Source organism: Elephantulus edwardii, unplaced genomic scaffold, assembly GCF_000299155.1.
Source record: "Elephantulus edwardii isolate Elephantulus edwardi_28Jun2011 unplaced genomic scaffold, EleEdw1.0 scaffold00074, whole genome shotgun sequence".
Classification (NCBI taxonomy): Eukaryota; Metazoa; Chordata; class Mammalia; order Macroscelidea; family Macroscelididae; genus Elephantulus; species Elephantulus edwardii.
In genome coordinates, this window is record NW_006399824.1 from 12,688,779 (window position 1) to 12,702,784 (window position 14,006).

The 14,006-nt window shown below is 39.2% G+C and overlaps 1 pseudogene; it reads left to right on the plus strand.

Moving 5' to 3' along the window:
* Positions 1–8,231: 8,231 nt before the first annotated feature.
* LOC102874332 lies at positions 8,232–9,612 on the plus strand (annotated as a pseudogene).
* Positions 9,613–14,006: the final 4,394 nt, after the last annotated feature.

Here is a 14,006-nt window from a genome sequence, read left to right on the forward strand (position 1 = left end):
TTTGGTACCTTAACTCATAGTACTTTAGAAGTGAAGGAAAATGTTGAAGGAACATGTTGTCAAGTGTTGTTGAGTTGAATATGATTCATTGCAACCCTGTGAACTACAGATCTGAACCCTGTCATATTCTATGCCATTCTCATCATCTCTGATATACTTGAGCCTATTTTTACAGTCACTGTGTCAATCCATCTCAAGGGTCTTCCTCCCTCTTAACTGACTCTCTACCTTTTCTGGCATGATGTCTTTTTTCCAAGGAAGAGCCTCTCATACCCAGAGTGCATGAGATGAAGCTTTGTCATCCTTGCCTTCAAGGAGAACTCTGGTTTGCCTTTTTCCAAGACTTGGCTGTTCGTTCTTTTGGGAGTCCATGGGATCTTCAGCACTCTTCTCCAACACCACAACTCAAAGGTAACACGTTTGTCCAACTTAAGAGTAGAAAGAGATTGCATATCCTAGCAGTTTCAAACCCAAATGGCTGCAAGTTAGAGACAATTAAGGTAAATAAGAGATGCACACAATGCGCCAGACAGTTTGGATGATTTGGTTGATCCAAATGAGACTAGGGCTCCTTGGCTCTTCAATAATTGCCTAGGGAGAACTGGAGCTTGTGAACTCAGTATATTTTGTGTGTGTGCACATACATATACAGCTCTGCCGCATTTGGCCATATTAGACCGTAGCAATGCTAACATTTAAATGGAAGTTTATGTAAATAATTTCATCTTGTAGTGGTGAAAATGTCTCCTAAAGGTGTTTATTAGCTGCCCAAACCCTTACATCTCTGTAATTGTTGGTCTGGGGCTGGGTCTCAGATATCCCTAATTCATAAGCAAGCATTTTTTTCCTGTGTTAACAAAACAAGAAACCAGATCAAAGCCGTCACCTTCAATGCCAATTTATGGTGGCTCCATGTGTGCAGATTAGAGCTGCTCGATGGGCTTTTCAAGGCCATGACCTTTGGGAAACAAGCAGGTGCCCCGTGATAGGTTTGAACCTGGCATCCTTTTATTTGAGCTAGGGTAAGACTGCTTACCTTACGTACCTCAGGTGATGGTCTTCTTTCTCAAGTGAGATAAAACATGTGAATAGACATTTTATACAGAAAGTATACCATGGAAGATTTTTATGCAAGACTCTTTTGTAAGATTTTATCTTACATGAAGTATTGTTATTTTTAGAACTGTATCATATTTTAATAATATTATTAATAATTGAATTTGCATTTTTCTAGTGAGAAGGAGTTAGCATAAGTGGGAGTAAAAGTATGTCTTACTTATCTAGTGCTGCTGTAACAGAAACACCTCAGGTGGGTGGCATTAATAAACAGAAATTTATTTTTTTGTGTGTTGTTTAGGAGACTAGAAGTTTGTGATAATGACTTGAATAGAAAACTTTTTCTGTTAGTGTTAGATGAAGATTCTTATGTCTTTGAGCTTCTGCTTCTGGGAGGTCTTCATGTGGCTTGCCATCTCTCTTCTCCTATCTTTACTCACTTATTTAATTTAAATATAAAAGAGATTAACGCAGCTCATGAAAATGGGCAAGATCTGGTGTGGAAAACAATGGGTATGCACTTTGTAAGTAAACCAATATAAAATAAAATTATTATATATATACACATATACATATACATATATATATATAAATAAATAAATTGACTCAAGACACACACCACACTAATCTTGTTCCCTTGGTAGTGGTAATGAACCATGAACCAGAAAGCCGTGGCACGTGAGCCACCATGCTCCACCAGTGAGCTACATCTCCAGACTCTAATCTTGTTCCATTAACATGATGAGGAGAATTAATTCCTAAATGGGATCATAACTATAGGCATAGAGGTTAGGCATTACAGCACATTTTAAGGGTACACAATTCAATCCATAACATAGATCATTTCGGATGGAAGAACAACTAATCTCTGTAGCTGAAAGGAGCTTGAAAGTTTGAAATACAAAAACTGACCAGTGTTTTTGAGGTCTGATAAGTGAGGTGCACACAGGATGGAATTTAGATTGCTTCAGAGCACGCAATTCTATTCTAGACACAATGTGTTTACATTCCCTCCATTTCTCGTGGTACAAAAAATACAATAAAAACGTAACAGGGAAATAATGTCAGGAAAAAGAACATCTATATAAAGTTAAATTAACATAAAAATTTCAAGTTTTTTATAGTTATTAAACTTATCTCTCACATTGCCGAGCTACTTAGCGGCCAACACAAAGAAAGAAACATAAACTAGAGACTGAGAAGAAGCATAAACTATTTCTGATCTTTTCTTTATATTATTTCTTTTTTTACATTTGCTTTTAATTGTGATTTTAATGAAAGTTTACAGAAAAATCGGATTTTCATTCATTCATTGTTGCATATTTTTCTCCCTATCAGCCCAGTTCACTTTTTTTTAAGTCAGTCATTGTTGCATAAACTACTTCTGATCTTAAAGCCTGAAACTCCCTGTAGATTTCCTTTTGTCTTTGAACTCTGTCTCCCTTTTCCTTCTTTCCTAGTTTCCCTTCCATTTCTCAAATGATGCCTCCAGAATGGCCTTTGTGGGCACCTTTTCTTTGCTAACCCCTTTGACAGTCGGTCTTATGTTCATTCTGGCTTGTTCAACTTTGCTATCAGGTGGGGTTGGGGTAGTGTTCAACTCCCATCACTCACGATTTGAACCCATAAAGTCTGAATACAGAGTCTCTGTTTCTAACCATTAAATTATTTGCTCTCACTAAAAGAATATATCAAATAAGGGATTCTAAAAGTATTTTAAGTAATGACAGTGTGTAAAGAAAGTGTTTATAAACTCTGCATGGGAGACAAATCTTACTTAGATTATTAGAATGCATCCAAATTTCTTTAGAGATTAAATCTTTTTTGGGAATATGTATACATGGCTGACATGGAAGAATTTAATAAAACAACATATGACCAAGAGCCAGTAGTGATGAGCAAGGACGTTCAGGCTGCTCGAAGGAATTGGCAAAAGCCCCAGGAATTGATGGCATACCAATTGACATATCTCAACATATGCTGCCCTGGATGCAGTCACCAGGTTGTGCCAAGAAATCTGGGACAACTAGCTGGCCAACTGACTGAAAGGGATCCATATTTATTCCCATTGCAAATAAAGGTTATCCAACAGAGTGTGTAAATTATAGAACAATATTATTAATATCCCATGCAAGCAAGATCCTGCTGAAGAGTATTTAAAAAATGACTGGAACAGTACGTCAGCAGAGAACTGCCAGGTGTCCATGGGACTAGGGAGATCATAGATAATGTTAGATGGATCTTACCTGAAAGCAGAGAGTACTAGAAGAATGTCTATCTGTATTTTATGCAAAAACATTTGACTGTGTGGATCACAACAAATTGTGATGAACTTTGAGAAGAATGGGAGTCCCAGAACATATGATTGTGCTCTTGTGAAACCAATACTTGGATCAAGAAGCAGTCCTCAGAAGAGAGCAGGAAAACATTGCAGGATTCAAAATCAGGAAAGGGGTATACATTTTCAATCTAAAGGTGGAACAGATCATTTGGGAGATTGGGTTCTATGAAGAGGAATGTGGCATCAGGATTGGAGGAAGACTCACCAACAAACTGCGCTATGTAGATGACATAACCCTGCAAGCTGAAACTGAGGAAGATCTGAGGTGTTTACTGCAGAAAGTCAGGGACTGCAACCTTCAATATGGATTGAAGCTCAATATCGAGAAAACAAAGATTCTCGCAACTGGGCCAATTGGCAGTAACATGGTAGGTGAAGAAGAGATTACAGTTATTAACAATATCAGCATTAGCTTTAAGACTAAAGTGCACCCGGTCCAAGCCATGGTCTTTGTAATTATTTGCTGTGCATTAGAGAGCTGGACAAAGACTAAGGATGACAGAAGAGTTGTGGTGCTGGAGAAGAACACTGAACACATCATAGACTGCTAAGAGAACAAATAATTCTTCCCTGGAGAGTGTGAAACCAAGCTTCTCCTCAGAGGCAAGGATTTTGAAGCTCTGTCTGACATACTTTAGGCATGTTGCCAGGAGGGACCAGTCCATGGAGAAGGACATAATGCTTGGAAGGGTAGAGAGACAGTGCAAGAGAGGAAGACCTCAGATGAGATGGATTGACTGAGTATTTGGGGTAATGGGACTAGGTGTATCAGAGACAGTGAAATTGGCTCAGAGTTGGGCAGGGCTCAGAGCTTTTGTTGCTATGAGTCACAGGTGGCTTCTCGGCACATAACAACTTATACATATATTCACACATACAAAACATATATGTATCCGTATGTATGTTAGTGTAAACATCTTCTCTCTCCTCTCTTTTTATATATAGATAGATATAGATATATATGCATTTGACTATGTGTATCACAACAAATTGTGCCTAACCTTGAGGAGAATGAAAATCCCAGAACACTTGATTGTGCTTATGTGAAACCTATAGTTGGACCAGGAAGCAGTCCTCAGAACAGAGCAAGGAAACACTGCATTGTTCAAAATCAGGAAGGGAGTGAATCATGGATGCATCCTATTGCCATACCTTTTCAATCCATGTGCAGAACAGATCATTCGGGAGGCGGGGATTTATGAGGAGGAATGTAGCAAAAGGACTGGAGGAAGACCCAAGAAACTATGTTATGTAGATGACACAACCTTGCTTGCTGAAACTGAGGAGGACTTGAATTTCTTGCTGCAGAAGATCCAGGACTGTCTTCAATATGGTTTGAAGCTCAACATCAAGAAGACAAAGATTCTCACCACTGGACCAATTGGCAGCACCATGATAGATGGAGAAGAGATTGAGTTTGTTAACAGCTTGCTCAACTCCACAATCAACACTCTTGGAATCAGCAGTCAGGAAATCAAGAGACAAATTGTATTAGGTAAATCTGCTGTCAGAGACCTTTCCAGAGCACTGAGAAGCAACAAAATCAATCTAGAGACTAAGGTGCACCTGATCCAGACCATGGTCTTCACAATTACTTGTTATGCATCAGAGAACTGGACAATGACTAAGGATAACAGAAGAATCATAGATGCCTTTTAGTTGTGGTGCTAGAGAAGAGTCTTGAACATACCATGCACCTCCAAGGAAACAAATAGGTCTGTCTTGGAGAGGGTGAAACCAAGTCTCTCCTTGGAAGCTAGGATTCTGAAGCTCTGTCTCACATACTTTGGGCATGTGGCCTGGAGAGACTGGTCTTTGGAGATGGACATTATATGCTCGTAAGGGTGGAGGGACAGCACAGGAGAGGAAGACCCCAGATGAGATTGATTGATATGGTAATTAAGGCAATGGGGTTGGTGTGTTGGAGTCAGTGATATCGATTGATCTATCTATCATCTATCTATCTATCTATCTATCTATCTATCTATCTATCTATCTATCTATCTCTGTATCTATACCATAACAACATCTATACCTATGTAAGTTTTTAGATATATATGTAATCAAGAAATACTGAACATTGTGTCCTTTAAAAAGTGTTTGTACAACCCAACATGGGAGAATCTAGGGAGCATTATGTTGAGAGAAATAACTCAGTCACAAAAGAACAAATACTGCATAAAAAGGCTGTTGTGATAATAGAAAATTAACTGAGTGGTGGGTTGGGGAAGGAAGAATAGAAATGAAATATATAAATGACCCTACAGAGACCAAGGTTAAGGGAGGAGGGAGGGTCAATCTGGGAGGAATTGAGACAAAGACAATACAGCTACTTCAATTAGCAAATCAGTACAAGATATCTCTATCTCTATTTCCATCTCTCTCTATCTACTTCTATCTCTAGATTATAAAATCTGTTTAAAAGGGAAAGGGGAGAAATGGTGTGAAAGAAGGAGGAGGACATCACTAAGATAGCAAATTAGTGGGGATGGGGGTTGGTGAAGAAATAGAGTACAAGGGGAACTTGAGATGGAGAGATGAAAGCAAGAGGTCAAGAGTAATTAACTATATAAGCCACAAATTTTAAATATTATAGCCTATTCCCCCCCCCCCATAAATGTCAACTACTACATATTCTAATTTGGGATTCAGAAAATGGTTGTCTATATACTTAATTCTTTTCAAAAGACTTTTACATATGAGATATCTATTCTGTTCTTAGTAGATGATAACCCCTAAGAAGATTCTATGTTTTTTGAGCAACTGACATGTTAAGAGTTACAAATTGGCAGAATATACAAGTTGTTTTTGTTTTTTTTAGTATCTAGGTGGAAATGGGTCATTGTATGTTGTTGCCATGAGCATTGAGTCAAATACAACCCATAGTGAGCTTATGAAAAACAGATCTGAACCCTGTCTTATCCTGCACCAGACTCACAATCTCTGATATACTTAAAGCTATTACTTCAGTTACTGTGTTAATCAATCTGGTTGAGAGTCTTCTCTTTTGCTGACCTTCCACCTTTTCTGGCATGATGTCCCTTTCCAAGGAATACTCCCTTCTACAACATGCCTAAAATATGTGAGATGAAACCCCACTATCCTAGCATCTAAGGAGTACTCTGGCTGAACCTTCTCCAAGACATACCTGTTTATTCTTTAGGTGGTCAATGGGATATTCAGTATGCTTCTTCAACATCACAGCTCTAAAGCATCAGTATTTCTTCTGTCATCCATACTTATTGTCCAGCTTTTAGATATCTAGCAAGTGATTGAGCAGGCCATGGCTTGAACTGGGCAAACCTTAGTCTTTAAGTTAACATCATTGTTCCTCAATACCTTGGAAAAAATATCTAAAAGTATATTTTCCCAAGGCAATATGTCTTTTGATTTCTTGACTGCTGATGCCAAGGCTGTTGATTGTGGATCCAAGTAAGATGAAATAATTGACAACTTCAATCTTTTCTTCATCTTTCATAATGTTGCCTACTGACTCTATGGTGAAGGATTTTTATTTTATTTATGTTGAGATAGAAACCATATTGGAAGCTATAGTCTTCTGCAGCAAGTGATTCAGGTCTTCTTCACATGCAGTGAGCATAGTTGTATCATCTGCTTAAGACTGCTTGTTGATGCATCACCTCTGATCCTGTTGCTTTATTCTTCTTCATAAAGTTCAGCTTCTTGAATGATTTGTTCAGCATAACAGATATTCCCAGAATAGATATGAAGAAATACTAAATCCTTGATGTATGTATTTCTTGATTTTGAACCATATGGTGTTTCCTTGCTCCTTTCAGACATTAGACTCTTTGTCTAGATATAGGTTTTGCATGAGTGCAATTAAGAGTTCTGGGAGTCCCAATTTTCTTCAATGTTAGCTATAATGTGTTGTGATTCAAACAGTCAAAAACACAATCAATAAAACACAGACAGATATCTTTCTGGCATTCTCTGCTTTCTGCCATGATATGTCTGAGACCAGCAATAATATCTCTCATTTTATGCTCTCTTTTAAATCTGCCTTGAAGCTGGCAATTCTCTGTCAATGGTCTGATTCTTGTATTCATTATGAAATAACCTTCAGTTTAGCTATTGCTGTTGTGTAACTTTTAGTCAGAAGTGACCTTTCAGTGGGTGTTTTGAGGGAGTATATCACACAGGAGGATATTGCCCATCCTTCTCCTACAGAGCAGCTGATGGATTTGAACTGTGTGCCTTTGGGACTGCAGCACAGCACACATAAATCAAAATAGCAATTAGATACTTTCTAAAAATGATAAAACAGGACATGAGGGTGCAGAGCCAGGAGCATCTTTCTGAAAGGGCCAGAGAGAGTGAGGATAACACATCCTCTCATTGTGCTAGAACAGAAAGCAGATAAAGAGCGTGTAGCTGGCCCCATCGTGCCTCTATGGGCCCTACCAGCACTGAGAGGTTTGTTTATTCATTGCTAACTAGCAGTTATGATACCAACAGCAGGGTTTATTAGGGAAGGAAGCTGGAGAGTGGGGGAGACAAAGAATGTCACTATACCACCCAAATAACTCCAAGTTTTAACACAACAGCTCCAAGGCACAGGTCTTCAATAAGTCCAGGCTCTGGTCGCAGTTCAGGAAGCAGCTTTTCCTGCCATCATCAAAGGCAAGAAGAGCAAAAATCCAACTGTGGCCAGCACAAATGTAAGAGGCCTCTGGTCACACCTTGCCACAATTTCTCCACAGCAATGCCACTCTCTCCACCACCAGGGTCTTGCCGCCTCCAGTCTTGCTCCCCAGTGCTAGAAGCACTTTCTCTTATCTTAGTGCCACAGCTGTTGCTGATTTGCAAGACCATGTTTCTGCAGGTAAGGTAGTTGGAGACCAGAGGCTAAATGGCTAACACGCCACCCTCACCCCCGCCACTGTCAGTCTAACACCACAGATAATATCTCACCCCATTAACTATAGCAAAATTTAGTAAGACAAAAACTAATAAATGCTGGTGAAAGTATAGAGAGATTAGAACTCTTGTACAGTTTGGCAGGATGTTACACAGGTATTCTCCACCCCTGGCTCCCTGGGCTTCCTGCCTTGGAAACAGAGCAGGAGGCCTCCGGAAGGTGAAGAGCTTCCCCAAGGATGAGGCCACCAGGCCTGTGTACCTCACCTTCCTGGGTGACAAGTCCGGCCTGACCCACATTGTGTGGGAGGTGGACAGGCCAGGTCCAAGGTGAACAGGAAGGAAGTGGGAAAGGTTGTGCACATGCCCCCATGGTGATGTCGGCATAATTGTCTCATGGAAACCCCTCACTGCCTCTGCACCTTCAAGACTATCTCTGCAGAGCACATCAGTGATGAGTGTAAACAGCACTTCTACAAGAACTGGCAAAAGTCTAAAATCTCTGTAAATGTTCATTAAAATTAATAAAATAAAAAAGTCTAAGAAGTAGGCTTTCACCAAGTACTGCAAGAAATAGCAGGACGAGGATGGCAAGAAGCTGTTAGAAAAGGATTTCAACAGCATGAAGAAGTAGTGTGGTGCTATCCGTGTCATCACCAAGACCCAGGTGCCAGAAGAAGGATCACCTGATGGAGATCTAGGTGAATGGGGGCACAGTGGCTGAGAAGCTGGACTGGGCCCGTGAGAAGCTAGAGCAATAGGTGATGGTGAACCATGTGATCGGCCAGGACAAGATGATCGATGTCATCTGGGACCAAGGAAAAGGGTTACAAATGGGTCACCAGCTGCTGGCACACCAAGAAGCTACCCCTCAAGACCCACTGAGGGCTGTGCAAAGTCGCTCGAATCAGGGTCTGGAAGCCTGCCCGAGTGGCCTTCTCTGTGGCCCGTGCTGGGCAGAAGGAGATCAACAGAAGATCTATAAGATTGGTCAAGGTTACCTTCTCAAGGATGGCAAGCTGATCAATATCTTTACCTCCACTGACCATGACATCTCAGACAGGACCATCAATCCTCCAGATGGCTTTGTCCACTCTGGTGAAGTGACCAATGACTTTGTAAAGCTGTAAGGCTATGTGGTGTGAAATATGTGAGGGCGGACTCACCATAAGTCCTTGCTGCAGACCCAAGGTGGGCGGCCTCTGGAAAAGACTGATCTCCAGTTCATGGGCACTACCTCCTAGTTTGGCCATGGTTGTTTACAGAGGATGGAGGAGAAGGCCTTCAGGGGGCCACTAATGAAAGACCACATTGCAAAGGAAGAAGGTGCCTAATGTCAGAAATAGATTGTGTAGCTGGTGGGTCACAATAAACATTATTTTCCAGTGGGGGGAAAAAAAAGAACTCTCATATACCACTCTTGGGAGTGAAAAATGGTACAATAATTGTGAAAAATTGTTTTGAATTCCCTTGAAAAATTAGAAATAGCATTTGATCCAGCAATCCCACTGCTTGTAGGTGTGCATCCTAAAGAAAGAACATGTGGGGCATGGACAGATGTATGCATAACCATGCTCATGACAGCACTGTTTACAATAACTAAGAGATAGAAACAACCTAAGTGCTCATTAATGGATTCATGGATAGCAAACTATAGCAGAAACATGCAATGGAATACTATGCAACAGTAAAGATTAGTAAAGATTTTGAATAAATAAAAATGAATAAATAAATAAATAAATAGGAAAAATAGGCTTTTTGCTGTATGAATAAAGTCAGTCACAAAAGGCCAAATATTGTCCGAGCCCACTATTATAAAAGGCTTAAAAAAAGTTTTTACAAAGAAAAAGCATTATTTTATGGTTACTAGGAATAGTAAAGGAAAGAGAAGGGAGGAAAAATCAGGAACTAAATAATAGACACATTAGATAATAATATGGGGGAAAGGAGGAAATCTGCACAATATCTCTAGACAAGGGTTTGTTGTTGCCATCGAGTCGTATATGTCTCATAGTGACCCTATGAATGAAAGACCTGAACACTTGTATAACTTTTGTGGTTTCACCATGTTCACAGAATTTCCAGAGGCGAGGCATTTCAGAAGTGGATGCCACTCCTGCTTCCAAGCTTGTTTTAATTGGGAAGCTCCACCAAACACTGTCCATCATGGTAACCATTATCACATTTGACACATCAGTGTCACAGTGTTTAGCATCACAGCAACCACGAGTTACTTCTGTACAGCAAATGGACAGACCCGTGCTATACCACTCAGAAGAATGTGTGACCAAAAACAACTAAAACCAGGCCTGAGGGCTGCAGGCCCTCGGGCTCAAATGCATTTTTAAATAGGAGGCTGAATCACATCATCGCATATCCATTAGCAAGTCAGCGTTCCACCCCAATCCTCACCAGAACCAGCAAACAAGCCTCTGTAGAATCTGACTACTGCAGATAACTTCCAAACTGGATTCCAGCCAGAGTGGGGTAAGACTAAGCAAACAAACACAAAAAAAAACCCAAAACACCCACCACAAACCTCTTAAGTAGAAGCTGTATTTATCTTTCTAGTTTTTGTGTTTGTCTTTATCTTTCCAGAACCTACTACATGTTGTTGTTGGATACCATTGAGTCGGAACCAGCTCATAGCTGACCCTCCATCCAGTTTTCAGTAATTACATAGGAGGAGATTGTCCATCTTTTTTTTTTTTTTAATAGAGCAGCTGGTAATTTGAACTGGATGCCTGTGGGTTGACAGTGCAGTTCCTAACAAGGCCACCAGAGCTCCTACCCTATGGCTGTATATACTGTCCGGATCTCCACAAATGGCAATTTGTGATGTAGATACGGTATCTTGTGAAATGTGGATCTCATTCTTTATATAAACTTGTTACTGTTTCTGATTACCTACAAGTCAATAAATAGTTGTAGAATCAAATTGAATTTCAGATAATCACCCAAGAAGTCTGTATTATTGCTCATGCATATGCATGCTGGCACCTTCTGAAGCTATGAGTTGTAAATATTCTACATGAAACATATTTTAAGGGCCTAATGGTGTCTGATGGATTTTGCTGAGAATTTTAAAAAATGTTTTATTTGATACAGGAGTATATTAAATAAGATAGAAATTCTGGTATGATTTCACTCCAGAGTATATTAAGATTAAAAGTAATGTCTTTTTGGCACTTGGGTAGATTAGCTTTTGTTGTTGTTGTTTTATTATAAAAGAAAGTAACAAATCCTCCAGGATATAGAAAGAGATTAACATACAACACTCATCTTTTTCAGCTATTTCTTGAGTTATAAAAATTATTTTAATCAATATATAAACTCAATTGACTAAAATTTGTTACTGCAAAACTCAGTTTTTCTTTCCTAATACTGTCTTCTTTTGCGTTAATACTAAAACTGAACACCATAGTAACAAATTTGTTTTACTAAAAATATTGAGATAACACAAGTAAGACATTAAGTAAACCCATGCATTAGCCGAGTTGACCTTTCATGAAAAATAAATACTTAGGAAATATTTTAAGGGAGTTCCTTTTTGTTTTTTCAACTTAGGGTTCACTTCCATGCAAATATTACTTTTGTTTAAAAAGAATTAGGTTAATATATGTTAAATGTGGCTGTAAAGTTTTACTACACATAATTAAGTCATAAAACCAAATGGACTTTATGGTTATAATTTCCAATACAAGCTTTTATATTTTTAATGAAAAATAACTGATTAACTTACCATATTAAGTGCTACAGAGTTTGAAAATGTTTATTTTTCTAAAATGAGAAATTCTGAATGAGACTTTGTAAAGTGCTTGTAAAAAGGAAGAATGAGTATTATCTTTAATTAGTATAGTACTGACCATTTTATTTATATAAATTCACATTCAATAGATAGTTACTAAATATCCTGGATATCTTCTATGGGCTGTACATACTGCTAGCTGCTTCCTAGCAAGTATGTGGTCACTTACCTGTCAAACAAGCTAGTGATAGTGGCTTTAGAGAGAAGAAACTGAGGCTGAAAAAGGAATTTGCTTATGATGCTGTTATGTGCCATTAAGTTGCCTGTGACCCATAGTGACAGTATATACAACAGCTCTGAACCCTGCCCTGTCCTGAGCCAGTCTCACTGACTCCGACACACCAACCCCCAGTGCCCCAGTTACAGTATCAATCTCTTTGATTTGGGGTTTTCCTCTTCTGAGCTGTCCCTTCACCCTTCCAAGCATGATGTTCTTCTCCAAGAGCTAGTTCCTCCTGGCCACATACCAAGGCTGGGATTAAACAAAAAAAATCACCCCAAACCCAAACCAGTTGCTGTTGAGTCTTACTCATGCTGACCCCAGTGTTGCAGAATTGTGCTCTGAGGAGTTTCCGCCTTTGGGAAGCAACATCACTGAGTCTTTCTTCTGAGGTCCTTTTCAGGTGGATTTGAACTCTCAATCTTTTGTTAATAGTGAAAAGCTTAATTATTTGCACCATCTAGGGACTTTTACATGTAGGATACAAACCTAGATTTTGTTTGTATTTTTTGTGAGATCGGTATTCTCCCCAGTACATGAATTCAGTCAGGTCAATGCAAAGTCATATAAATATTCTAAAGTCATGTAAATATTCTAACTTTTCCAAGACTAATAATGTGCTGGGGTCTAGACTTCACTCAAGCTTAGCAGACACGCTTGTAACATGTAAAACTCAAAAACTCATAGTGAGATTGGAACAGACTCTTAGCCAGCACTCTATTGAGTTTCTGAGGCTGTAAACAGTACAGGAGGAGATTACCCACCTTTTCCCCTAAGAGCCACTAGTGGATGTGAACCTCCAGAAAGGTTCCATTTCTGGATTAGCAACAATTACTTATGGAATGTCCAATTGAAAAGGTTTATTTGTTATTACTTTATTTGAAGATGGTAAACAAAACTTAAAAAAATTATCAGTGGGTTCACTTTCCAGATCCCCACCAGATCTTCCCCATTTCCTTTATTCACCTCTCCCTCCATCTATCAGATTGTGCAGCCTTATGATTTCTTTCTGTCCATCTTTATCCCTCTGCTCCTACCTCCCCACTTTGTATCCTCATACACGTTTTACTAGCTATCTATTTCTACAACAATGGTCTCATACAGTATTTGCCGTTATGAGGCTGAGTTAATTCACTCAGCATAATGCTCTTTAGTCCCTCCCAAGTTATGTAGTAATTTTCAAAATCATTCCTCCTGAGTGCTGCATAGTATTCCATTGTGTGAACGTACCACAATTTCTCAATCCATTAGATTGAGGATGGACATTTGGACTGTTTCAATGAACTGTTTGATGGTGAATAACACTACTATGAACACTGGTATACAAATCTCTCTGTTGCAGCCATACTTTTTGGGGAATATACTCCAAGAAGTGCAATAACTGGGTCATATGGGATTTCTATGTTCAAGTTTTTAGAGGAAACAACAAACTGCCTTCCAGAGTGGCTGTGCCAATTTACAGTCCCACCAACAGTGTATGAAAATTCCTATCTGCATCCTCATCAACATTTATTGCTTGCTGTACTGTTAAACCTTGCCACTGCTACTGCGGGGAGATGGTATCTCATTGTGAATAATTTGCATCTCTCTTATTACCAGTGATTTTGAGCATTTTTTCACGTGTGTGTTGACCATCAGAATGTCTCCTGTGAAAGGTCTTTCCATGTCTTTTGCCCATTTTTTAATTGTGTTTTCAGCCT